Source organism: Tyto alba, unplaced genomic scaffold (assembly GCF_018691265.1).
Source record: "Tyto alba isolate M040663 unplaced genomic scaffold, T.alba_DEE_v4.0 Super-Scaffold_18, whole genome shotgun sequence".
Classification (NCBI taxonomy): Eukaryota; Metazoa; Chordata; class Aves; order Strigiformes; family Tytonidae; genus Tyto; species Tyto alba.
Window position 1 is genome coordinate 30,385,460 of NW_024881280.1, and position 27,677 is coordinate 30,413,136.

Sequence of the window (27,677 nt, forward strand, 5' to 3'; positions counted from 1 at the left end):
GTGACAGTCTCTCAGTGGACAGTGACACCGATGTGCTGCTGTCAAGGTGACAAGGAAATATTTGTGGTGAAGAGAAACATGTAAATACAAGTTTTTCTTTGAAGAAGATGGTGTCTTCTGGGTCTTGACCCCACCTGGGAGCCCTCACGGGCTGGAAGGTCTGAAATCCTCCAGCACCAAAGACTGACAAGTCTGTACATGGCCTCCATCAGCAGTAACTATTTCTCCCTGGCATATCCATGAGAAAATTAGTCCTATATTCGCAGCTTTTTGCCACTGACAGGATTAGTGGGAACACTAGGTATCCCACTGGGGCAATTCTAAGAATAACATTAATAATATAATCCTTCTGAATTCAAACATCAGCCAGAGCCATTCAGAAGCAGTAGAAGGGACATGATACATCCTGCAGCTAACATGGCATCTTCAAAGTGCATGGGCAGTGTACGCACAGTGCCTCTAAGTGATATAAATACTTCTCTTAGCACTCCATGCCAGGCTCCCTGTTGATACAAGCTGTTCACAAGAGATCCAGGCTAAACCTATCCACAGACAGAAGGAACACAAAAGGTTAAGGTTTTTTAGATGGAAAGTATAAGAAGTCTACAAGCTCCCAGTTACTAACTATCCAGTACTTCTTTGAAGTATCATTTTCCATTGTGAGCTAATCTGTACTTTAACCTGCATGTTTACACACCAGGGACAGCTTATTTTGGGAATGGTGGGCTCCATCCTCACCAGAATGACACAAAGCTTAGTAGGATCTTTTTGTGCCATATCCCCACCTCTGCTATGTGAGGACAGTACACACATTAGCACCGAGCCCAACACCACATCTCACCACAGTAGGAAGTGCACACCATGAGGCGAAGAACACCGTGCCTACACAAGACCCCTCAGCAGGGATCCCCATTAGTCAAAAGACATTAGAGTCAACCGCAGTCCCCAGGCAGGGCTTAGATAATAAAAAAGAGATTATGAAGTGCCTGCAACAGGAGGAAAGTCATAGTGGAGAGCCTGCAGGCAGAGGATCTGGCTACGTATGTTTCCATGCTGATCTTGGGAGACACCTTTTTTCCCTGTCAGCTCAGAGCAGATCAGCAAAGTAGAGGGTATTTTTGCCATTCATTGCAGTGCTCACTGACAAGACTACAGCAATGCATTATGCAGGCAAGGATGAGTAAGAACATGCTGGCAGTGCCAGGCAGCTATAGAGATTTGGAGTGCGTCCATCATTGCATCCCTGTCATAGGATGCAGATTGCATTGTCCAGAAATGGAAGCAGTCCCGAAGGACTGGCCAGGTAGAGTGAGCCGGCAAGTGGCCATGGATCTTTAGGTATCACCTCCTCTTCCTACAAGTCCCTAGTTTTCAAAGACCATGTTTGTGAAGGATATAACTTCTCTTTTTCTTCAGTATGTTCTTAGTAGTATGACAGGTACAGTACATCAGGCATTGGGCTACCCGATTATTTCTAAAATGGAAAGACAAAGCATTCACAAAGCCCATTATTGTGCTGTGGATCTCAGCACAACATACAATCATAGCTTCCAGAAGCTCCTAGAAGTTGAATAGGTTTCATTTTCCTTTGGACAGCTCTTCCTTATCCTAAAACAGATTTTGTGGAAAGTTGGCTGTAGGGAATTTACCTCTGGTTTACCTGCTTTGATTACTGGTGAAGGAGAACAGCAGTTGGAGGCGTTTGCAGATTATTACATTTTTCAAGTCTGTTTTTAGCACAGCTTAGGAGGTTATATGCTTTTCTGGAAAGGTGCTCATTGATTAGATCACTAACTTGGATGATGAAAATGCTCCTGGACAGCTACAGAGTTGAGTGACCTTGGATATGTTACTTAACCACTACATATTAGTAAAAGACATCTTTCCCTTATAAGGATTTTTGGTAGAATAAGAATATAAAAGATTGTAAACTGCTCAATACTACAATGGACAATATGTATTTAAGATTGATATTTTTGTATTGATAAAGCATGTGTCTTAGATGATGCTATTTGGTATGCTTAATCAAACACTGAAATAACCAGGGAGCTGATTAAAAGTGTTCTGTATAACCTTATTGAAGATGTAGCAAGTTGTCCTAAGTGTACTTGTTTTGGAGAGTATCTTGCTAGAAAAGAACCTTCCAGTTCAGAACCAGAAGCTTTCTGTATGGCAGCCAGGTCTCCCAGTCTCTCTTCCTTTTCTACATTTATGCCTTGCTGTATTCCTGGCTCCTCCATGCCAGGGTTTTTAAAAGTGACTACACATTTTGGATGCTTCAGTTTCTAGAGAGCTCTGAGGTTCCCCCCTCAGTGCCCAGATGCTCCTGTCACAGGTTGCAGGAATGGGAGAGCAGCAGATGCAGACCCAGAAACAGGCTCAGAGTTCAGTCTCTTTTTTCCCTAGACCTGCAGATGTGCAAGGCAGGAACTGAGTTCAAGCTGCTCCACATTTCTGTGTGTTTCTCCTTGTATGCATCCATCTGTGAGAAGCTCCACTGAGCCTGGGAATACATATATATATATATATATATATATATATATAGCATATATATATTTTTTGCAATCCCATAATATGTTAGAGACAGATAGACCTATAGCACTCAGATCTATTTAACCTCAGTAAATGTGTTCAGTTCATCCCTCGGTATTGAAGGGCTTTAATTAGTAACCAACATGCCGATGTGAACTCATGCCCACCAGCCTGAAGAACTGTGTGGTTTGACTTTTGAGCAGCACAATACAGACAGAAATAGTAGATAAATAATGAGACCACCTTTGGTTTTAGGAATAAGGATTTTCACCCTCCAGCAGAGCTGGTGTTAGCCAGTACCCTGATTCCGGGACTATCCCCATTCAAAGATCAATTCCCTCAGGGGAAGCCATAGGAAAATGCATTGAATAGCTATGGAATATCTGCCTATAGGGGAGGTTTCTTCTATGCCTACTTAGCATTTAGCCTAGACTAAAAACATGGGAATGAATTGCCCTTTAAAATGTTTTTAAACCTGTCTAATACAAATGTGGATATTTTTGTCATATCAGAATGTAATTCATCTTCTCTGTCCTTTCAGGATGAAAAGTCTACCTCTGGCATTACAGTTAATGCCATGTCCTACCCTCCAGAAAATGTGGGGCATCACAATGAGTTCAATCTCTAATTCTTGCCATACCATGTTCTTTTATTTTCTTTCCATGCAGAGAAACTAAAGCACAGAACCTGTCTACATGACTGCAGGACTGACCAAGGAAGGAGCGGTCTGCAGCACACCTTTCCCTCCCAGGGCACCTCTCTCAGACACACGTCAGTCTCTAATGGCTTCGGCCACCTCATCAGGCACTGGGAGAAGAAGATATTTCTATCTCTTTACAAGGTAAAGAAAGAAACAGGCACAGGTCCAATGAGGCAGATATTCTGAGGTGAAGTCTGCCTTCCAGTGCTGTATTTTGCTATGGTCTGTTAGTTTTGTACTGAATTTTTGTTCTGTATGAAAAGTCTTTTCTGGAAATGAAATAAATGAACAAAGGCCAAGATGAGTTCCCTTTGTCTACTGCTATTGCTAATGCAATACTAGCACCCTGTGGCCCTTCCCACAGCAGCATCCTTGGACTATGTTTCCAACCATCCTGTGTCTGATGCACAAGTAACCAGGCCTAAATAGTCCTGTGATGTCTAGTGTATTATACTGGCACCTAAAGCGATTAGTAGTTGCTGGAAAATGAATTAAGAGAAATATAGACAATATGCATACTGGTACATTTAATATAGAAATGTAAGATAAAAGCACAGATATAAACCTTTCCCCTTTTCATTCTTTTTTCCCTCTTTTATACCAAGCTGTGTTGGGATTGCTCTTCTTTTAAATATTTTTAGAAATAATGAAATAACTGATGCATTGTAATCCCAATAGAGGCCTCACCATTGTACCCTCAGGCACAGCTCTGCTATTTCAGGCTCTGAAAGAGTGCAGTTTAATAGAGTGAGAAGATCAGAAAGCTTTGTCTTTGTCCTAACTTGAAGTCTGAGTCCTCTAGGATCTGCTCAAATACCCTGGGATTTATGCTTAGTTCTTTTAAGCATTATTCCAATGCTGTAAGAGAAGACTCTTGAGCTGGGACCATGCTTCATCTCCAGAGGCAAAGAAGCTTTAGGGTAATCATTTCATTGCCTAGGGATTTGGGAAAAGTTTAAGGCATCATTGTGCCTGAGGATTTCAAGCTATACCAGGGACCAGAAGAGTCACTGGCATACATCAGAGTAGATTCCACAGCCCAAATCAGCCCACAGCCTCCAGAGTAGCATATGCTACAGAGTATTTTCTGCTCTTAATGCTTTTCCTTTCATGCCTGCCATCCTTGCTAGGCCTCATAAGCATCAGTCTTGGAGGAACAGCAGGGATTGTTCTTGTCTCAGTTACTCAGCTCTAGTCCACATGTGCCTTTAGAAATGTGCACTGGAACCAGACCTAGGGCAGAGTCTGCCACTGTTCAACTGGATTTCCAATGAATTTCAAGTTGTAACATGCAAACTCACTAAAGAAAAAATCTAGAGGGATCTCGTGTAACATAAATAATTAGTTACGGTCATAACTGAACAATTGTTATGCAGTGCAGCTGGCTGTTTCTATCTTTAGGTGATCAAACCAACATTGGAAATAAAAATTATATAACAAATAGGTAATGAATATAATAAAAAATTCTCAAGCATAGTCATTCAGATTTTAAATGAATTTCTATAAATTCTGCTCATGCCTTTCCTCCCATCATCAGTGAATATTCAAGAAAAAGGTTCATGGTCAAAAGCATTCACAAAAATAGCTTGTTTTAATTAGGTGATACAAAATATTCACAGAAGTGCGTTTCCTATTCATAACTGTTAAAACCACACCAGAAATCTTTCTTTAATAATTTTTGCCTGCTCTAGCAGGACATGGAGGCCTTCCACCCAACCTCTGTGTCCCAACAAAGTGCTTGAGCTTTATTTCATGCAGGAAAACAGCTCCTCTCTAACCATTTTCTCTTTGAAATTCAGCTTGATGCTACTTCACATCCACAGGAACATGAGTATTTTTAAAATATTGTCCTTTGCCTTCTTATTTGTCTGACAATTGGCATCAAAGCCCTTTTGTTGAGCAAGATGATTTAAACAGTTGAGGAAATTGCCCAAAGCTGTGGGCAAAGGGAAAACATGAGTGAGGGTTTGATTTCTGTGAGCAAGATTATGTACTGTAAGCAGTGGAAAAACTCAAATTAATGGTTACCTATGGCAGAAAGCCAGGATCTTGCAGAGGCTTTTTGTGCAAGAAAACTGAGAAAACTGCCTTTTTTATTAAATCTTACTGTGGTTGTGGATTTTGTGGATGTCCTTTGTAACCAGACCGGGATCTGTAAAACCCAGTTTCCATTGACAACGTGCAACCAAAAGGCATGATAGTTCTTGTCCTGTCAAAAATCACAGGTAGGTGTTAAAACGCTGATATTTAGCTGATATGTCTCAAAAAAAAAAAAAAAAAAAAAGAGAGAGAGAAAAAATAAGACAACAGCAGGGTTAAGCCAAGACAGAGGAGTCAGTGGGGCTGGAGTGGGAGGTCAGTGGTTATGGCTGTGGGGTCTCTCTGGAGGGGCTGTCTGCCCTGTGGACTGATGTACCGTCAGAGAATCTGGGCTGAAAAAGCAAATGGAGGAAGTAGGAAAAGCATTTCTGATCTACCTCAAAGATCTTGGGAAGCAGTGCCATGCTTCTGCCCTGCATGTGGCAGGGCAGAGGCAGGGAACCCGCGTGGGAAGGCCGCAGGGCAGGCCTGTCTTTGCCTCACTGCCCTCCGTGTTTGCTTAAGGCAGAGGAGGCAGCCCTTTCTGAGGTGCTTTTAACACAGGTGTTAATAATTCATTTCATGTGAGTTTCCTGCTAACGTGAGGGGAAAGAGATGCTGGGACAGGCTGTGTTAGACTCATCAGTATGGAAATCACATACTCCCAGTCATCTATTTAAGAAGCATGTCGGTGCAGGGGTGGGAGTGCAGTGACTCAGCTCAGGCAGCGGCAGCAGCAGCGGAGGAGACCCGCCACGGCCTCCATCGCCCACCACTGCGCCCAGCTCACCCACCCCGCCGCAGCTGTGCTCCCTCCTGCCTCTCTCCACCATCAGAAGCAAAGAGACAGCTCTGGGGAGCCGCTGCCGGGTGGCCCCACGTCACCTCCCTTCTCCCCCAAGCTGTGGAGGAGCCTGCCACAGGCACACTGCAGCAGCCTGGGGAGGGCGTGGGGGGACACGGGTGTGAGGACAGCTTCCTTCCCCCGGAGAAATGGTGATTTCCAGTTGCGGCCTGAAGCAAGGTTTGTGATGGTGTCACTTCACTATTGTGTAGGCCCCGGCCTGCCCCCAGGTTGCTGGAGCGGGCGGAGGAGATGGGCGCACTGGTGGCCCACGCCCAGCCCGAGTGCCGGGGCTGCGGCTGCATTTCTCTGTGACGGGGCTGGTTGCATGAGGTGCTTTACCGGTGGAAACACCATCAACAGTTTGTGCAGCTGGGCAGCATCGGGGTTTCAGCAGTTTGTTGAGTCTGGACCTGCTCACGGCATGGCACGGCACACCAGCGTGGTGCGAGGCCCGCGGAGCTTCAAGTGCCAGTGGCTTCCCCGTCTTTCCCAGGGGACCAGCGCTAGGACGTGTCTAGCCACAGGGCTGCAGGATCTCGGGCAGTGGCTCATTGGCAGGGTCTGTGCAATTTGTGACCCCCGTGAGTTCAGTGTTCCTGGAAATCTGGTAATTTAAGGTGCAGAGCCTGTTCTTCTGCTATCCTGCACCTTGCAAGGCAAAGCAAAGCAGGCACATATGTCCAATACCTTCTTAAGGTAAAGTTAAGAAAAAAAAATGATTATTAATAATAAATTATTATATATATAATCAGCTAGGTCTGGGTCAGTCTTCAGGAAAATGCTACTGAACTTGTACCAGACCAGTGGATGGCCACTGAAAGCTGGTTTAGATTGTTAGTTTTTCTCCTCCAAAACCATCTCCCAGAGATCACTTGCAAAGTCAGAGCAGAAGGCAAGAAATTACCATGTCTGAACAGTTTAGTTATGATACAGGTCTACTCGGAGGGGCTGGAGACAGTTTAAGTTAAAATGGATTTTAACTTTGATAATGCATATGATTATGCTCTGCCTTAAAAAAATCCTTTGAAGTAGGGAAGTTATCCACATATAGATGTTGAAACATGGTAAGATTAACATTGTGTCTCATTTATATAAAAATTTGCAGATTTACGGGATGAATTGCTTATTTTTTGCCTGAAGAGAAATAACATGAGGAGAACAATTTTCAGAAGAAGAGAGTTTGTGTTTTGCAAAGTGTCACATGAATCCAGTCTCAAAAATTGTACTGGCTGTAGCAGGCCATCCGTTCAGAGGCATAAAACAGCTAAACACAGAAAACAAACTAAACCAAACTCAAAACTTTCCTGACCAGCAAGAAAAGGATTTCACCAAAATGAAGGGAGTTATGTTTGAAAAATTCTTCACAAAGGCTGCTCAGGAGGAAGTCACTCAAGGACTTCTAGCTGTAGGGTAAGTGGAAAAGCCCTAAGGGTTTATCTGCAATAACAGTCTCAAGAGTAACCTGTCATTGCTTCCCAGAAGGATAACATTGAATGTAATAATTAACCTATCTATAACCAGCATTTCTCTCCTAATAGAGGAAAGGGGTGGAGAACAGCCTGTCAGAGTGTTTGCTTGCTTTACTGTCAACAACATATCCTTGCAGTAGATGTACATCTAGAAAGAGAGTACAAGATTGAACTAACTGCAGAGCAGTTGGAAGGAAAGAAAAAAAATCCCTTGATGGAAAGCTGGGAACATTTATAGCCAATTGGTATTTTTGAATGGAGCTAGGAGGACAATTTTCCTGCCTTTTCACCTATAAATAAATCACTAGAAATAGATTCAAGTGCTGGTGGGACAGGCCAGTCTGTTTTTCTGCCTCTCGGCAGGATAACCTGGCTGTGTGGAGGTCTATCACTATTCTGTATTTTGTTTTGAGGCAGAGTCTCAACAGGTTGCTCAGAAAACAAGTTTAGACTGAGTAAACCGAAGTGAGTTCATATTTTTGGCCTCAAAGACCAAGTTCAAACATTGAGAATTCAGTTGCCAGTATACAAACCTCCGGACAGAAAAACTCCAAAAATTGTTGCTGTTTATTTTTCCTGCCCAGCTCCATGGACGGGCTTCACTTTCTTATGATGTGTTCAGCTCTTTCTGAAAAGCAGACACTGTTGATAACTAGTTTTGTTAGTGCTCTTCCAAACCCTGGCTCAAGTTATCCCTGCCTGAAGTACCCCAACAGCCAATATTTGTTGAGAGTCAGATAAGGATGAAACCTCATTTCTTCACTTCGATACAGTGCTGTAGGAAGAGCTGACAGTTAAATAAAACTTACTGATTCAGCTCACCCAAGTACCTCCGCAGAGGAGTTGCCACACTCTTGACAACACATCAGTGTGGTGTTATGCTTCTTGAGCTGAATGCATGCTAGTTGGAAAACGTTCTTCAGTTTTCTGCTTGCATCTATGCAACTTTCATGGGGATTTTTCTTAAGCTCACTGCTGTTTGTAGTCACACTCTGTCATCAAAAGGAGAAAAGGTTTGTCCTGGTTGCTGCTAAATACAGATGTCTTTTCTTTTACCTGAGTCCTGGTTATCAGGGCTCTGTAGCAGAGGAGAGGAAGGAGGAGGGAAGGGGACCAAAACTTCAATATTACCAGCTTTGCTTGCTCATGCCCAATAGTCAGGAAAGACTGGAGCCAATGCAGCAGGCCACTGCGCCAGTCCAGCTCTCACCAGGTGTTGCCACATGAGTCATGGATGTTGGAACATTGTAGTGCCGCAGCGATGGCTCTCCTGTCACCAGTTGTAGCTTTAAGTCATCTTTAGCCAATTCTATAAGTGGGGGCTTATTTGATACAAAAACAAGTATGATGTTTCCTTTCTGAGACCTGCTGGACTGGCCAGCTTGCACAATTCCTTTTGCAACAGATCTCTGTTGCAACAATTCCTCCCTTTAAACATGGTAAAGGTTCTTTCTGCTGTGGCATCTGAAAGGATACAGTTACTTGAAAGTGGGGTGATAGCTTGATGCCCTACAGTGAAATCTGCTTAAGGGTCTGTGCTCTTGCACTCAAGCAACAAAATTAAGTAGGCTTCCAATACTTTATTCAACAGTGGTTCAGTGTGTATTATTCTAACCACTGTATGCAATCAATGCTTCTGAATATTGCACTAAGCAGGATAGGAGGCCTTTTTATACAAGAAAATATATTTAACATGTTTAACTGATCATTTTTGTATTTTAGCCAAATGTGGACTTTTATTGGTGTGCAAGGGATTACCCTTAATCCCTAAGCATCCAAAGGAGGTGTGAACAGACAGGATATAATCTGCAACTGTTCTAGTATCTTTTGCCTTTGATTTTAAATGCAAGGCCATGATTAGAAAAAGGACTGAAACCTGAGCTCTGATTATTGAAAGGCCATCAGGAGTCATTGCTGATAGCCAACTAAATATGTTTTTTTCAAAGAGCATAAGGCAAAAAGAGAGGGGATCTGAACAGCAGGGCAATTTGTTCTGAGTATGGCATCAAACACTGTGATTTTGGGGAATAATCAGGAAAGAAGTAGGTATGGTAAATGTGCTTGATGAAGAGATACCTAGTGATAAACTGGTTGTGTTCTTAACATCATGCAACTGCTGGCTACTATCCTGAATGTGACCTGGATGAAACTGCATCAGGTTAGTCAGGAGACAAGATTAAATAGCTTTAATAATTTCATCGGATTTTACAGATTTTTTGAGTCCTGGTAAGTATGGTTCCTGTGATGAGCCTTGTGTAAGTCATGACAGGCAAAAGAATGTCTAACTGCATGCGAGAGTTGTTCTGCCCCAGGAGCAGCCTGCAGCTATTACCAGACAGTATCCTGCCTTTAAATATTTTATTCTGACTCTTTTGTTCTCTCATGGAAATAACTGAACAATGATGGACGGGGTTAGAAATCAGGAAATAGGCACTATTCACAGTAGAAGCTGTGGTTTGGCTGCTATTAAGATGTGGTTGACAGTTAACTGTATTGAACTTTTGTCTAATGCCAAGAGTTGGGATCCAGCATTTCAATGCTTTACCGGTTTTAAAAAAACACACAAGCAATCTTTAGGTTAAGGAAAATATCTCTATAAATAGATTTGGCATTTACAGCACAGGTACCTTGGAGAAATATAGTTGTCAGTGGTCCTTGTTTAGTTTTTGTTGTCTTTCCTATCTAAAACAAAAGGTGCAAAAACCTCTTGCAATGGAAGAATGACTCTGACTGTGCATCCTGAACTTCCCTATTTGGCAAAGACATGAAATGAACTTAAACATATGAGGAAAAACATTCCTCCCAAACAGAAGCACAGAAATACAGCTATAAAGTGTCAGGGGCAGGGGATAATTAGGAGTCACTGAAGCCAGAATCTCCTGATCTGTGAGATTAAGTCTTCTCTGATAGCAAGCCAAAGATGAAATTTTTAAAACTTAGGTTTCTGAAAATGACTAAAGAATCAGTCCTTAGCTATCTACCCAGCTTGAGAAAGAAGTTGAAAATTAATTTACTTGTCAAAGGATCATTTATAAGTCTGTTTTCAGAAATGGCTAAAAATCTTTGATCAGAAAATCACTTTCTAATTCTTGAGTCGTCTGCTATATTTAGACATCTAAGAGGATGACTTTTTCAGATGTACTAGGCAAAGGCATCCATAAAGTTGCTGGGAATTCAAGGGTGGTGAATTTTGTCTTTTTTAAGATAAAGATTTAGGTTTCATAATCATGGAGGAAAAAAAATGGAAAAAGGAAGACTAAAAGCTGAAGGCTCAGAACCCAGGAAGTAACATAAAAATATTAATTTTATTTGTTGAATTTCATGATTTTCAGGTAAACTGTGTGATCTGTAGACAGCCTGTTCATGATTAATTCCTCTTCCCCCCTGTTGAGTTCAAGATCGAATATAACATTAGGAATTGAGAGTTGACCATTTTGACCAGAAAATTATTGTGGTGATTTTGGTGTTCTTTGCGCAATTACAAACCACATTTTTGCATTTTTTTTCTAAAGAATACCTGTAATAGTTGAGAACAAGATAGCTTAACTTTTAGTGGCAGGATATCAATACTGGTATCTCTGAAGTTCAGCACAAGAGTGCCGTTATTCCAGCTCCTTCATCAAATTCTGTCAAGTTTTGCTTTTCCTATTATAGGACACTTTAGTCAAGCTGACAAACTTAGTCATCAGCTGGATTTCCTAAGTAAAAGAAGGTTGATCACAGTTATGTCCTGCTCTTCTAACAAAGCAGTTGTTCCAGATAGTGTTTACAAAGTTGTGTTTGAGGAGAGAGTAGTTGCTGGTGTAAATAGAGCAAGGACATGTGTAAGACATATGCAAGAACACCAGGGGTGGCGAGAGCCTGGGTTGCAGGAGGGGTCGGGAGCATGCTAGAGGACCTTGCCAAAAAGAAATGGGAGAGCACGGAGAAGGAGAGGCAAGAAAATGAGGTAATGACTTTAATGAAATAAGAAATAAATATAGATGCCTGAGAAAATAAACAAAATATTCTGCAGAGTGTGAGAGTTACTGAAATCCTTTAGATCTATTTTCTGCAGTTGAATTCCCTGGTACCAGATTTTCCAGTGCAACCTCTTACCATTTTTTTTTCCAAACAGCTGGGAATCCACAACGTGTCTTTCCTGGGTGTACTCCCTGTGTCTGAACAAGAGCTGAGCTTCAGTTTCAGCGCTCCTCGGTGGAAGAACTAACAAGATCTGAGAGGGGATTGACAGGAACTGGTAGTGCATTTGTGCTGGTTTGCTTTGAGCAGGTAATTTATATTTAGTCACTGGGTGGCTTGGACATTTTTCTGTAGACTACACTTTACATTGTGAAAGCTTTCTCTGCAGTGGTGCCTAAGGTTGCTGTGAGAATGCATTTTCTCACTTCACCAGTCATTTTGCCCACAAACACCAGACCTTCCACACCCAGATATGTTCGTACAAGGAAGAAGTATCCAAATTTTTAAAAAGGTATTTATTCCTTGTAACACTGAGTTTCAGTCTTATGCTGTTACACTAATCGTCAGACTCTCAAGGACACAGAAGTGGGTTGGTATAATAGTGGATGAGCTTTTATTCATTATTTACCCAGGTTTTAGACTTGTGCACATGTCTCAAAGCAAATATAAGGTTTTAAATTCCGTTACCACGGTCAGATGTTACTCAGAAGTAAGAGGAGGAAGTAAAAAATAACTTGAGTGAACCTACATACTGTTTAAAATGCGTTAGTCTTAGCTGCCAGAGTTGCAGCAACGAAACCAGTCATTTCAGGGAAAGTCTGGTCTTCTACAGCCTCCAGGCATGGTGTGGGGTCAAAAGCTTGGCAACACTTTGGGTTTTTAGGTTCAGTTGGGGATTTTTTCAGGTAAACTGTTCCCCACACCATAAAGCCCCTTGAGGCAGGTCAGTGCAGGTAGGAGGCAGCAGGGCAGCTGCTTGGGGCCCCTCCATCCGTCCCTTTTATCCCCACCAGCCTTCACAGGCAGCAGCCACCCTTTCCTCCCGCCCTGCAGCAGGGCAAACCCAGGGCATCTGTGAGCGCCCGGTGCCCACGAGCCTCCAGGGCAGCTGTGGGAGGCTGCAGGGTGACAGCAGCACATGGTGGGTGCTGGTCCTGGCCCCGGGTCACCCATGGCCTGGCAGCATCTCACAGACGCTCAGCGCGATGCCTCGTAGGAAATGCTGCTTCCCCACCCGACATTGCCATGGTGACGGGGAAACAGGCCCCATTTCAGGCTCTTTTCTTGGCAGCAGTGTCTGAAGGGAGCGGCCAATGTGTGGGTGCATAAGTCAGCCCTGTTCCACACACTCACTATAATCATGTATATACATGTATATATATATAAATACATATATACACCTTTTTTTTTTTTTTTTTTTTTGCTAGAAAGCCCTTGCAGAGCCTGTTTGAGGAAGTAACCTAAATGATTGATATGATCCAGAGAATCAAGAACGCAGCTTAGGCAGGGAAATCCTAATTTTGGAAAGAAACACCAGTCCAATGTTCACTGTTCAGTCCAAGGCAGCATTTGGTTCTTTCCACTGCTTCCAGCTGTGCAACAGGCATGGGAGACGCCGATTGCCCAGCACAGCAGTGCTGGGTGAGGAGGTGTCCCAAGCTGAAGGCATCCCCGTGGAGCTCCCAGCAGCTCCTTAGCCATGTGCAGGAGAGCACCTTCTGCAGAGAGGGGGGCTCTTCAGGTGACATGCAGGACATCTTGGCATGCCAGTGATCCCACACCCCTTGTCCTTGTCCTTGCAATGTTCATATGACTAGGGAGCTTTCAGCTGTCAAAAGGAGACATATCTTACCGCAGTGAGGACAAAGCACTAACACAAAGGGTGGGCAACTGCATATAAACTACTCATGTTTGTTGCCTATGCATCCCTTTTACTTTTGCAGAATTAATGTAGTGAGATCTTACAGTTTTTCTCGTTAATTCTTCTTCTGAAAGATCTCTGTCTACCAGCAGCCACATACACAAGTGACCTTGCAATAACAAAGCAAGTTGTGCTTCAGCAGGAAGGAGGTTCTGGAATAACATCTGGCCTGCAGTGTAGGGATATTTTCTCTTGTATGCTGTGCTAAGGTTTCACATTGCATTAGATGATTACTCCAAGGACTTTTCTGATTCAGAATATAGTGAATTGTGAATTTCAAGATGGTTTGCTTCTCCTTTGTTCAGGTGATAAATTGAATAATTGATTAATTTGTCATTTATTCTAACATAAATCAAGAGCATCTTGTTAAAACTGACAGAATTTTACTGATATAAAACTCTCTAGACTTTCTGCGCCCAAAATCAGTACCAACCCTTGCAACATCTGTTGGATAACATTCACCATAGACAAGGCTTTTGATGGAGGTCATCATGTTTTCATAGTTTCATATGGGTCAGTAGACCAGTTCCAAGTAACTTACCACAGGAGTATGGACTACTTGTAGATTTGAAAGCCTCTAATTGAAAATCATAAAGTAGGAAAGAAGATCATTGCTCCTATGATATCAGTAATCAATACCACACAAGTAAGATGCATGTTTCCGTTTCTAGGGGAAGAAATCAAAAATGCAAAAGGGATCTTTTTTTTTTTTTTTTTTTTTTTTTTTACTCAACTGGAATTTGGCCAGAACTGCAGCAAATTCTGGTAGCAGAATAAGAGGAAAAATTTAGCAAGTTAAGACAAAAAGGAAATTTAAGGAAAATGAAGCTGCTTTGGCCTAACTCGTTGCATTATGCTTTTCAGATGTTGCTGACATCTCTGAACTGTAGGAAACATGTTTGTGGTGTCTCCTTTATAGCCAGGTGAGTTTGGGGCAGTGGAACCTTACTGTTCTGGCCTTATAACTGAACGTTGTTGGTCTCGCTGTATCATGGATGCTTGCTTAGTTTTACAATTATCAGAGTCACTTCTGTGGCAGTGTGTGAAAACCCATGCAAATATGTCAGTTCATATTTACCTTACTACTAAAATTCATTTTGCATGTCCCTGTAATAATTTGCACTAGTCACTGGCTATTTCTTCCAACTATCTGAGCAGCACTTGTCACTTCACTGGCTGATGAGTTTCCTATGTAGGATCAGGTGAGGTTTCGGCTTCTATAGAGGAATTGCCAAAGAATAGGACAGTGTGTGTTCTTTTTCATCCTCTCCCCAATTCCTCATGGGAGTAGTGCTGCCTCCAAAGTGGTGTTTGGCTGATAAACTTGAGCAGTGAAATTCAGGCCTGAAACATAGCGCTACCTTTTTAGCAATGCATCACTCAAAACGCATGAACTGTTTGGCAGGTATTTCTGTGATTCTAGATGATGCTCATCTTGCCAGGGACCGATGCCATGGATGTGTGAGCAGAGTGAGCCCTTACTTGCCAGGGTGACAGAGTGAGGAAGCCCTCAGGGCTTCTTGCTAGAGAGGCAGAGATGGGATCAGAGTGTGAGCTGAGGTCTGGGCAGGGCTGAGTGGGGGGATCTGAGAGATCTGCAGAGCTGGAAGTTGATACCAGCTAAATTACTGAACCAGCAGCTAGTTAAGGGCATGAGGGGTCTGGGCAAAGCATTCGGAAGACAGATCCTGCCCAAAATATAGCCACATAAAACCAGCGTAACTCCAGTGATTTTGGAGACAATCATTACTTGAGTCTGAATCATGACTGTTAAATTTTTTAGATACTGACTATTATTTACCTGGGGCAAAATATGCTTCTCTATCATTGTGCTGAGCTTCCATTGCAGAACTCAGCTAAATTTAGCATTATACTTTGCTCCTTTTTTCTCTGGAGTTTGCTCTCACCTTATGTGCAGAATGATCTAAATTTACTGGAGCTTTATCACCTGCTTCAGAAAGAAACACCTCCTTTTTCTCACTGAATCTACAAGTTAAGTAGCAGTGAACTCCAAACAGTCAGAGCAAGCTGAGTACACTTGAGGCTCATGTAGTCAGTATGTTAGTGTATCTAATAATTAAAAAATATAGTTATGTCAGTTGCTGTTCCCTGCAGAGTTTTAACTTTAGTTTAGTGCTGTGGAGCACATAAACTAAAGTCCTTCATGGACTCACTTTGCCTCTTTCACTTTTGGATTTCTAATTTTGCTGTGATATAGTTTTTTTATTGTAAAATATTTACCATGGGGAGAGTGGAAATGTTTAATCATTCAGATTTTTATTAAGAATCTTTAAGTTGCAAACCAAATGCACATTTACTTGTTTGTAAACTTGTTCATTGCCATCCGGACTGTTTGTAGCACTATGAGGGCAGCTCACTATGTCCCAGAGCCTTGTTGTCCCAGCAAACTGCCCTGGTCCTAGAGCTGCAAAGGTAATACAAAGCATACAAGGCAGGAGGGGCCTGGGCAGTATCAAACATTTCAGGTTGTCCGCAGTTTCCCTCTAGATGGATAATGATCAAACCTGGTCGTGTGGCTTTTTAATGTCTGAAGTATTGTGAGCTTGAGCAATGACCGTATGGTAACAAATGAGAACAAGGAAGTGGAAGTGAGCAGTCCAGTTTTGTGTTTTAGATATAACAGAAAAATACAACAAAGTAAGCAAGCAAGCAATATATACAGATAAACTTGTTAAGGTAACTATAAAACATACCCAAACCTGTCTCCTGTGGAATTTATGATCTAAAAGCATTGAAAGAATATTGGATGTTTAAATCTAGTGACCGTGATCTGGAATATTTAAGGGACAATAACTTATATGACACCTCTGTGTGAAGAAATACGTATATTCCATTTTAATAGTCTGAAAGCTTGTGGTTTGAAGGGCAAAAAAAATTTGGTGATTTTATGTTCACAATATCCTCTTAAACTAAAAGACAACCTTGCTTGCTATTTTTCTTGTTGCTAATCAAACTGTTTCATGTTCTTGCTGCAACTGGAAAACCTCCCTCCCACATGCACACACCTCAGTCACTCATCTAATTCAGTACCTGAACAGTCTGGTTTGTCAGGGTGAGCCAACTCTGGCACTTACATCACCATTTATCCACTATTGAACTGTCACACTGAAAGTTGACTAATATTTTCTGATGCTTTGGCATTTTCGATAAAGAGATTTCCAAGACAGGTTGTAATTTCTGTTTTCTCACACGTAATTAGTCTCCCATCCCATTAAGCACAACATATAATGTTTGTTTCTTAGAAATATTCAAGTTGGTATTTCATTTGAGTCACAGGTGGAAGCTAAATGGCTGGATATCTTGAAAGCATCTATTTCAAGCCAGTGAACTGTTCAGAGAGACCATCATGTTGCTGAATATAATATAGCATATCGGAAAGGCAGTGCCTTGAACAGGACACAAATGCCAATTAAAAGCTACCCCATAACAGGATCAGACCCTGGTGAAGGATCCCTCAGTTCCAAGGCAGCATGGCAGTCTCCTTGGATCACACATGGATTCTCTACAACTGCACTCTCCAGTCCTATAAAAAGTCAGTTAATGATTTTTACTCTTTTACTGGTATTTTTACTGTGTTTTCACTGCATATTTAACTTTACAGAGCAACATGAAGCTTTAGACATTAATTCTGAACCTGAAGGATCCAAACTAGCTGTGAATGGCCTAAATGAGAGGGACCAATTATGAAAGATTCCTCATTGAAGGAAGGGTTCCTTACTCAGTTTCAGAAGATGAAACTTGTCTGAACTGGCAGTCTTATGACTTGCCTCTGCGTACAGTCATGCAGGTTAGCTCTCTCCTCACTCATACATTCTCTCTATGGTAGAGAAAGTGGATATGCATAAACAGCAGTCATAAATACAAAGTATTTAGTGGAGATTTGGCTTGATTTCGTGTTTCGTCTTGTCTCTCTCAAGTGTTCCTATTCATTGCCTTTCTTATTTTCCTCTTTGAAGAACTGTCCGAGATAAAAATTCCCTCTTGGCATCCATATTCTGCGGGGCAGTGTGGGATCTTGTCACCACCTTTCCATCTTCCCCTTCCACTCTGACAGCAGCTGCCTCCAGTATAGGCAGATATGGTGTCTGCAACTCCCATTTTTAGTGGCATTATTAAGTGTAAACTCTTTTCCACAGTAAAGAAACCACAGAGGCAAGGAAGGGAGGAGGGAGTGTGGAGTCCTTTACCGCAGGTGCAGAGAATGCTGTTGCAACAGGAGATTATTCATGCTTGAGCAGCATCTTCAAATCCAGTAGGCTGCTGACTTGGCCTCCTTGTAGAAAGAAATACGGAACTTTTTCTGGGTATTAATTATTCACCACCGCAGAATGATTGAAAACACTCGTGAATTCTTTTAGCAAGTAGTCCCTAGTAAATATGTATTCTGTGAAATCCTGAGTCAGTTGTGTTGATGGCAATTTCTGTACAGATTTCAAGGGGGCTAGAATCTAATCTGGTCTACTCAGTTTAGTCAAGATGACATGGGCATCAGCATCTCCAATAAGTGAATTATCCTGTTTCTATAGGGCTTGTCGTAAGTGTATCTTAACTCCTCTATCTAAGTACTCAGAAGGTTCCTATCACTACTGAATGCAAATGTGAACTAGATCTTGCATAAAATCAACTTAGTGGAGCTATTCCTGATTTACAATGGCCTCAGTTAAATCAGAACTGAATCCTTAAAAAAAAATATCTCTAGAGTGCTTTGAGCATTATTCAGAGTGTTGTAAGAGAGCCACAAACAAAGGCATTTCTTACTGGAAGTTGAACAGATTTACTGAACTGTTGCAATGTAAACACAAACACCTTACAACTGAGACACGTTTCTTCAGACTCACTCCAGTCCTGGGTACAGAACAAGGTGAGATGAGTAACATGAATGGAAGGCTTTATTTAATCTTCTGACTTGCTGCAACAGAAAAAATTACTAGAGAGTGTGTTGAGTGACAGTTCTCTTAAAAGGATTGTCTTGAGAACATTTTAACACTGATAAGATGGTGACTAACATTTCAGAGCTGTTACAACACTGCACCTGCAGGGAGGCCACTCCTTGGGAATCAGTCCAACAGGGAGTAAGCTATGAGAACACAGGAGGAAAAAGAGCTGCAGAACGAAGAGACAAGAACTAGTGAGAAATACTAGATATTTATACATGTGGAGTAGACCCCTCTCCCTAGCGTCAAAGCCCATGTTTCCTCCACAAGACAGCTGGGATTTGCAAGGGCTGGGTGTCCCTTTTTGTCCTCTGATAGTGCTCTATGGCTGCCCTGACATTTTGTGCAAGATCAAAAAGGTGAGTGAATCTGTAAGAAGAAATAAAAGAGCTGGGCACTGCACAAGATGAGTCCAGATCTCCTCCTGTTGAAGCAAACCTCTCCCTCTGCAAGCCCTCAGCCCTCAGTGAGCCAACCTGCCTCTCCTAATTCACCAGCCATCCTGGTCATGGCCACCCAAGCTGCCAGTTCCCTCGCTCGGCACACCTGCTGCCACTTATGCAGTGAAGGAATATATATCTCTCCTGCAGTGTTTGAGAGCTTTTAACCTCCAGTTTGCACAATTATAAATGAAAATCCAAGGGTAAAGGCAGAGGGGTATGTGAGAACAGTACTGGAAGAAAGAAGGGCAATGTTTAAATCCTTAGCAGCTGTGCTTTGAGTTTGAGTGTGGGGTTTGTAGGGCCTGGTGCTGTAGCAGTTTGCTATCTTTGGGTTGTGATATTTAAAATGGTGTGCACACACACACAGACACACATGCAGAGAGCTGGCTGTTTGTACTGGCTGAGCTTCTGGTTTTCCATGTTCATAGCTACGAAATCAATAGGTCTGGTGTTCCAGCCAGTTTGAAGAGTGGTTTTATTTTGTTTTCCTGACTACCCTCCTTACCAATTTTAATTGGAAGAAAGCTTTTTTCCTTTATTTTCTTTAATTTCTTACCTTAAGCGTTGATAGTAATTCTCTGTGTGTTTTGTTGTAGATAGGGATGTTCCAGAACAGATGGTCTTCAAACCTTAAATACATCCATTACTGTGTAATTCACCTACCATTTATCTGTGGGTAGGAAGGTTCCCTTCAACCTGCTTTGAACCTTTGCCAGGGAAGTGGAAATTAAAATCTAAGAGTCTAGTTCTTGAGGTTTTTCTCTTTGGTTTGTTTTTGTTTGTTTGGTTGGTTTTTTTTTTTTTTTTTTTTTTAAATAACATTTCCTTAGTTCATGTGTTGATATTATTTATGAGAATGACAAGATTTCCAAGCCAGCAAATTTTGAACTGCTGATTTAAAAAAGCCCAAACAACCCTGAATGCAGTATAACAGTAGCCTAAAACTTGCTAGCTAAAATCAGATCAGTGTCTTGCTCAATGGAAAAAAAGGTTCTAACAGCAGTTAAAGCTGTTGAAACTGATGCTGCTGTAGTGAGGCCTGAACCTGTGGACAATGGCAACTCTGTCAGTCATTTCTGCTGTGAAAACATCGGTCAGTCCACAAGCACAGACACATTAGCATGCTTCAGCTGGCAAATTGTCAGTGCACTTTTTTCAGACTGTCCTCACTTTTTGCTTCCTATACTTCCAGTTGGCCTTGACTGCACAGCCCTGCTAGTTCTAAGTTTCTCAAAATCACTGGAAATGGTCTGTCCCTAATCTGCATCATTTGCTTTGAAGGTTCTTGGTGCACAGAAGTATATCTTTCTCCAGTAAGTTGAAATGAGTTCTGTTATCCTAAAATATCTGCTGATTAGGCTAATGGCTGGGAAACAGGAGCTGGCAACTCTTCTGAAAGGTAGCAAGTGACAGAAAGGAGCCGTGACCTTTATCAACAGTACAGGGCAAAAAGATACCTGTGACTTTCCCCTGTTCCCCTCTGCGGCATGTGTCAACTCTGCCCTGCAGTGAACAACCTTGAGCAGTAACTCAAGCATCACAGCACAGTCAGACCCCGAGACCATTATTGAACCTGCCTTGTGGAACTTCCAGGTTAGCCCTTTGGAGGCTGTTGCACAGCCTGTTGAGTCACTTAGCGGCGTTGCTGCTGCTGCATGAGAGAGCTGGTTTCCCCTTGGTAAGTCTCTGCAGCTACCCAAGTACCAACAGAGCTGCCTCTTGGCTGCTGTAGTGTCTTTTGGTCACTTTGCAGAATGGATTATCAAAAATCCATTCCTGGCCATGTTTCAAGCAATAAAACACTTTCTTTACGAGATTAGTGATGGGTCATTCTTAGCAAATAATTATTTGGCAATAAGTTACTACATGTGGACAAATGCAGTGCATGCTATCCTTACCTGTGACTGAAGTATGGGTGCTGAAAGGACGAATTTAGAAAAAAACTGATAGTAAGCAGAATGAACTAGGACTGATTATCAGTAAAAAAACGAGAGGAACTAGAAAAAGAACTGTTCTAAAAGTTTCTGGAGCTCCTTGTTTCCTAAAGTGAGCAAATAAATTGCTGTAGACAGCAGCAAACTGAACAGAGATAGGTTTGGGATGACTTTTCTAACTCACAATATTCTGCTAACCAGGAAGTACAAATTATAAATGCTTGAGAACAGGCCCTATATATAGCTATTCCAGGTGACTGTTAGCAGAAGTTACCTGGGACTCCAGTCTGGAAGAAGGTATGCAATACAGCATGTTGGAGTAATCTGATTATGACCTGAAAAGAAGCAGGCAGACCAGTGAGGCTATGAAGGATGAACCCATTCATGTTTAGATCAGGATAATGTAACAGTAAAGGGTTGAGTGACATGGTAAATCTGACCCATGCTTCATAAAAAGTTGTTGATAATAGCACTAGGTTAGATGAAACCAATTAAGAAAGTGATGAGTCAGGCAGAGTTTAGGAGGGTTATGACTGGGTCATCTCATCATGATTATGACAATGAAATACCAGGTGTGTTTTCAGTAGCATCTTTTATTACAAGAATAACATCTCTTTAAATGTATTACTTACCCTGAGTGGGAAATTATGGTACCTCTGGAAGGAGAAATGGTTCAGTGTGCTAAGTTCAGTGCAGCAAGGCACTACCTGTAAAATAAGCAGGCTGAAAAACTATGTGCATGTACATAAGAAGTATTGTATGCTACCTTACTGTATACCAGTGAAACATGCTGTTGGATTTAGCTGTTATTTACAAGTCTAATTCCCCTTCAGTCCTATAAAAGAACAAAATACCGTAATGCCAGGGGGATATATTTTTAACACGTACCAACTGGGATTGTATGAGGATGGTAAAATGTACAGCTAAAATAAATAGCTCTGACTGATAAACAGTATATTCTAAACTTCCCATGCTTGGTTCTCCTAGGAACTGTACCACCTACCCAGGCTATTCCCCATCTATAGTCTTTTGCTCAGCGTTAGGTCACTCTGTATTCATTCTGCTTCAGACAGATCTTTCAGCAAACAAGCAGAATATCACAGATATTTATGACTTGAAGAATGTGACCACAAGATAGCTTTAATATTGTACAGGGAAAGGGGATCGAGAAGAAGGAGGTTTTTCCTTTCTGTTAATAATATATCAAAATGGATTGGAGCCATTGGATTAGGCCTCTGATCTTGATGGATTAAGCAAAATTAGTTAGATCTGTAGCTAAATTAATAGTGAATGGGTAAATTAAGCACTGAGGGAAACAGTATTGGATCCTCTTTCCTTTGAATGAGTTCAACATGTTTTAAGGGGCAGTCCCATTCAGGAGTTGCTGTCTTTTTGACAATTAATGAGGTAGATAAAAAGTAAATGCAACCACAGTCCTTCCCCTTGAAGTGCATAGGTAGGTGTCTTTCTCTTTAAACTCTCTATACTGTACTCTTAGCCTTCAAACCTTCATCAAATTCCAATGTATAGTGTTAAATGCCAGACTTGCTTCACAGCCTCAACATTTGTGCTGAGCAGCCAACAAATTCAGCACAAGGGAACTGTGTTTTAAGAATGGATGAAATCATACCTACATGCATATCAGTTATGAAGCACTGAGATAAAATCTGCCCTGTAACTTGAAGTTACTATTGTATTACAATTTTGTTAAAGAATACAAATAGTTATATTCTCTAGAGTTAGATGAGTGTATGTTTTATAGGGTATTTGCTGAAAGAACTTGATTAATGGATTTCAAAATCCCAAAGTAGCTATAATATGACATCCCATTTTTGATTCTCAAAAAACCCCCAGCCAATATACAATATAGCCCTGCCATGTATGGTATGTATTATTTCTGAGCACATCATTTAATCTGGCTAGATTTTTATCTAGTTGATTCTTTCTGCAAAATCTTTCCTAAGAAATGTTATCTGATGAGTTTAGCTCGTCTTTTTTTTGCTTATGCTGAGTCAGTTTCTTCCAGGTTAGTTTCTCAGTCAACCAGTAATCACTGGATAGCTGCATTTCAAATTGTTTGTTAATGATGACTCGTCAATCAAACAACAGATTTCCGTGCCTGCACTGTGGATATATAAGAGCTGCCGTTCCATTGTATGTGTTTGCATGTTTGAAATAACAAGTACTTGAGTTTCCATGTGTCTCAAGCATATACGTCATGTTTTTTATTAGTACTAGTAACTGCCAGGTGACCTAACCTTATCTTAGCAGTGGGAACAATGCACATTCACTGGAATTTCACAATTCCCTGAAACAAATCTGCCAGTAAACCGTGCATTGTGTTACTAATGGTCATTGAATAGAACGGAAATGTAACGTGCTTTGTGTGTGAGTGTCCAGCAAACCCATGTTAGAAACTGCACAGAAATGATGACTGGTTCCTTGATTTGTTATAGGTGTGACTTGTTAACTCTTATGTGGATGAGGTGTGGAATGGGAGAACCTTGTTGACAGGTTTTGAAGGAATAGAGGAACATAAAAATTACCACAATAGATTACATTTTCAGTCCACCTAAGTTATCATCCTATTTTGACAAACTCGTGTATCAGGCATTTTGGATAAAGGTGAAGGTGTGAGAAATGCACTGCAGGCAAATATGAGTATAATTCTACTCTGGATTTGTAGTAGTTAATTATTAGCATCAAAGGTAAACCATGGATATAATAAAGAATCCAGAATGGTCCTAGCTTTACATTTTGGACATAATTCAATATTGGGTTTATATTTAACATCAAGTATAAATATATTTAATATGTTTAATATTATATTTAATGTGGCTTTTAAAATACAAATTCTGAGAGATATCTCCAGGAGGCTTGTGAAATGCTCCATCGCGGACTGTGTAGGCAAGGGGAGGCCACCTGGAAGGCGGAGGGAGAAATGACTGACAGCCGGTGGGAACAGTTTTATGCATTCTTGTCTGAGCTAAACAGGGGAGACCTTCACTGAGCAGTGGGTTTTAAAAAAGCTAATTGAAGAGGTTCTTCCAATTGCAAATCACAAATGAAAATTGACACTAATGCTGCACATTCAGAAAGCTGGCATTGGTGAGAGACTTATGTTGCCCATTTTCAAATGAAAGAGGTCACTCCTTTACTCATTTGTTTGGTGTTTGTCATAATAACTGTAATTACGAGGCACTACTGTGATAATTTAATGTAATTTAGCACATAATTAGTGAACAAAAATCCTACACAATAATTCTTCCATTGAGCCATGCTACTAATAAATAGTGGTATTTGGTGACATCTTTCCTGTCAATGTGCTCATTGGGCTTATGTACCCTATAGTATTTTTACTTGTCTTGTTTTTTTTGAAAAATGAGCACAAGCATCATAGCAGAATTACTGAAATGAGAGATGCAAAAAATGCTCTGCCCTTTGGCAAAGAACGTTAACTTATTCATTACCCAGTGAGTACAGCTAAAAGAAGAGTGTCCTCTGAAAGCTTCATTGTCCTTTCCATGCTCCGCTGATGCTCAATAATGTCATCGCTGATGATTCTGGGGAAAAATACTTCTATTGATGGGAGGGGGGGAAAGTAATCTCAACAGGCTTTTTTGGTACAGTCTCTTCTCAGTTGATCTCTAATACAGGAAACAATTTCTGATATTTTCATGTAGAAGAGGAAAGGCTTAAACTGAGGTGTTTTGTGATGGCTCTGCATGCATGCCACAGAAAATTTGAATGATGGAGTTAACACATGCTGCAATCACAAAGTTGAATCAAAAGAACCCAAAAACCCTCTGTTTTGAAATGTGTTAGCCTGTTGAGTGTTAATGTAACAACTGTAAGCAATACTTTGTATACTTCCCTTCTCAAGGGCTGGAGTATCTGAAGCTATGAGTTTTCCAGTCTCACAGCTTATTTTAAAGGAGTGACTTAATGCTTTTAAATCAGATTTTAAAATACAAAGACTTCTTTAAACTCATGTTTACCCTGAAGAAGGCTTGTGAGGAATTTTACAGGCATGTATAGATACTTGATGGAAGGGAATGAAGGCAAGGGAGACAGACTGTTTTCAGTAGTGACCACTGACAGGACAAGAGGGAATAGTCACAAACAGAAATGCATGAGATGTTTTCAACACAAGAAAAGACTTTTTTACTGTGAGCACGGGCAAACACTGGCACAGGTTGTTTAGAGAGGTTGTGGATCTTCCATCTGTGGAGATATTCAGAACCCTAGTGGACACAGTCCTGGACAACCTGAAGTAGCTGACTCAGCTTCAGTGGTGCGATTGGACTTGATCTCAAGAGGTACCTTCCAACCTCAACCAACCATCCTGTGATTCTGTGATAGATTTTTTTTTTAAAAAGAAACATCACCTTCCCCAAGCTGTGGGCCATTTTTTTAAAGAACAGACTTAATGGCATTGAGTTGAAAACATCCACCACCAATTAGGATTTCAGTTGATAGCATTTTGCATGCCATATCATCTACCTCAGTCCAGCCAAACTGTGGGGGGTTTCCACTGTCAAGACTATCCCTTCAGCAGTCATTTTCATTAGCATGCCAGAAACAGACCTTAATTGTCAACACAAGGTGTTTGGTTTACAGTGCTTTGTACATTATAACACTGTAATTGCAAGAAATTCTGCAAGAGAGGGGAATCATTCTTTATTTCTGTTTTATATAGGGACAGAGATGAATCAAGTAGCTTGCCTGTCACTGTGGATGAACATTGCGTTTGAGTGGGACTTTCCGTTTCTTAACCTGATGTAGGCTTTAGAAATGGCAAAGATCTCTGGAAATCTGTAGCTGAATGGAATATCTACAGCTAAAGTAAACTGAGGAGAAAGGCAAAAGATATCCCAGGAGTAGGGTCCCCATCACTAGATGATGATTAGATTAGAAAAGAATGGGGAGAGCCCATATTTGCCTCTGCACTGTGATCTTGTTAGCGTGCCTGAGTGCTGGAAGGGTGTGAGCTGGTAGTCCCCCTTTTCCACAAATCTGTTTTCATCAATTCTATTCAAAACCTTTCATTGTACAGCTGAACCCTCATCGTCTTGCCCTTTCTATATCAGACTATTGTATGGGGATGTGGTTAATCCCCAAGTCCTTGACCTTTAGTGATTTGTACTGCTGTCAAGACACATTATACAGCTTTCTAAACTGCTCTGCACTACAGAAGAAAATGTCCATAGTAGGGTTCTTTTGTTTAAACTACCATGCAACAGGCATCGGTCTTATCATGCAGACATTTTCTTACTTTTCTTCTGGGGAAAAAAGCCCCCGCGCGCCGCCCCCCTCAGCCCCCCCAACCCCCGTCCCTTCTCCAGAAGAGTTTCAGTCTGAAAAACAGAGATGAGAAGCTAGAGTAGGTGTAAGGGAGCTGTCTGCAATTTGCAGACCAATGAAGATTATGTTATTCCTGCTGGGACAGAAGCTGAGAGGAAAATGTGAGCTTACTATTAATGCCTAGGAAGATGATGGCTTGATTTTTCAAAGAAAAAACATAATTTCCGAACTGGCCCATAGCTTTGATGAAAAATGGGTTGTTGAGGTCTAGGAGCATCTGTAAGATACTCTGGGACCTTAGCTCTAACCTTCATGAGTTTTGGTGAATAATAAGTCTATGGAAAGGCGTTAGCAACAAGAGGGTGTTCTCCCTTTATCCACAAGGACAACAGAAGTAGCACATATGCAGTCTCCCACCCTGATGTTCCTTCATTCAGAGATTTAACCTTAGGGTAGCAGGAACAATTTCTTCTCTTTGCCGGCTCAGTTCTTGTCTTTTTGAGGATTTCAGCATGTGCCTCAGCTGGACTAATGGGAGTTTTGAAATGGACTAAAAATAGCAACTCATTTCACAACCATCAGTGAATGACTTTCAGCCATCAACCTAAGCTGCATTTTGATATGGAGCTGGCAGAAGAGAAAAGACTTGGTTGTATTAGAAATTCCCATAAAAGAGAAGGTTAACTAAAGAGTTTGCTGCCAAGATTCACCATGTTCTGCTTAAGAACGCCATTCTCATGCCAAAGAGAGATTCCATACCAAATTTTCTAGCTATTACCTTTAAGAATCAATTTCTTATATCAGCTTGTCAACAGGAACATTTATCTTGCGTGGTAAAGGAGATTAACATCAGATAGTTTAAAAGGTCTGTATCCTGTAACAACAGTCTTAGCCTCACATGGACAGTGATGACCTTCAGATTAACAAGCACAACTCAGGAAAGAGATCTTTGGGTCACAGTGAATGTTTCTCTGAAAATAGCATCTCAATAGCTGTCAAAAATACACATAGATGTTTGTAGAGAAGGACCTAGGAACAAACCGCTAATACCCCATTGCATAAATCCATAGGTTGCTGGCATCTGGAGCAGCCTCTGCCTTCAGCTGTGGTCGTGCAACCTGGCAAGGGGGATCCTGGGACTCAGAGGCACACTGACAAGGGGTGGTCATACATGGGGAACAGCTGTCTGCATGGAGAATCAAGCAGCCTCCGGTTCTTTGTTTTAAAAGAGAGATGAATTGGGTGGAGTTGGTAGATTTGATATTATCACAGATGTTATGGAGAAAGTGAGTGGGAAATGATTATTCACTAGCCTTAGAAATACAAGTTAGATAATGATGTTATCCATTGGCAGATATAAAACAAACAAATTGAAGTCTGTTTTCCCCACACAATCCACCCCCACACAATAGTTCCAATATTAAAACCATGAGACTCATTGCTATGAACTGTTGCGGAGGGCAAAAGTTCAGAAAGTGATTAGACAACTTCAGGAAGGGTGGGTCTGTCAGAGCCTATCAGATATCAAAG

At 41.3% G+C, this 27,677-nt stretch overlaps 1 long non-coding RNA gene across 2 annotated transcripts in view; it reads left to right on the plus strand.

Annotated features, from left to right (window-relative positions):
* Nucleotides 1-27,677, plus strand: part of LOC116965772 — a 75,515-nt gene that overhangs the window by 16,875 nt on the left and 30,963 nt on the right. For both annotated transcript variants that reach the window (XR_004409638.2, XR_004409637.2), the window contains exons 3-6: nt 3,201-3,373; nt 7,264-7,568; nt 11,745-11,899; nt 14,376-14,434. This is a non-coding gene — a long non-coding RNA (uncharacterized LOC116965772). The remainder of the gene's footprint in view (nt 1-3,200; nt 3,374-7,263; nt 7,569-11,744; nt 11,900-14,375; nt 14,435-27,677) is intronic.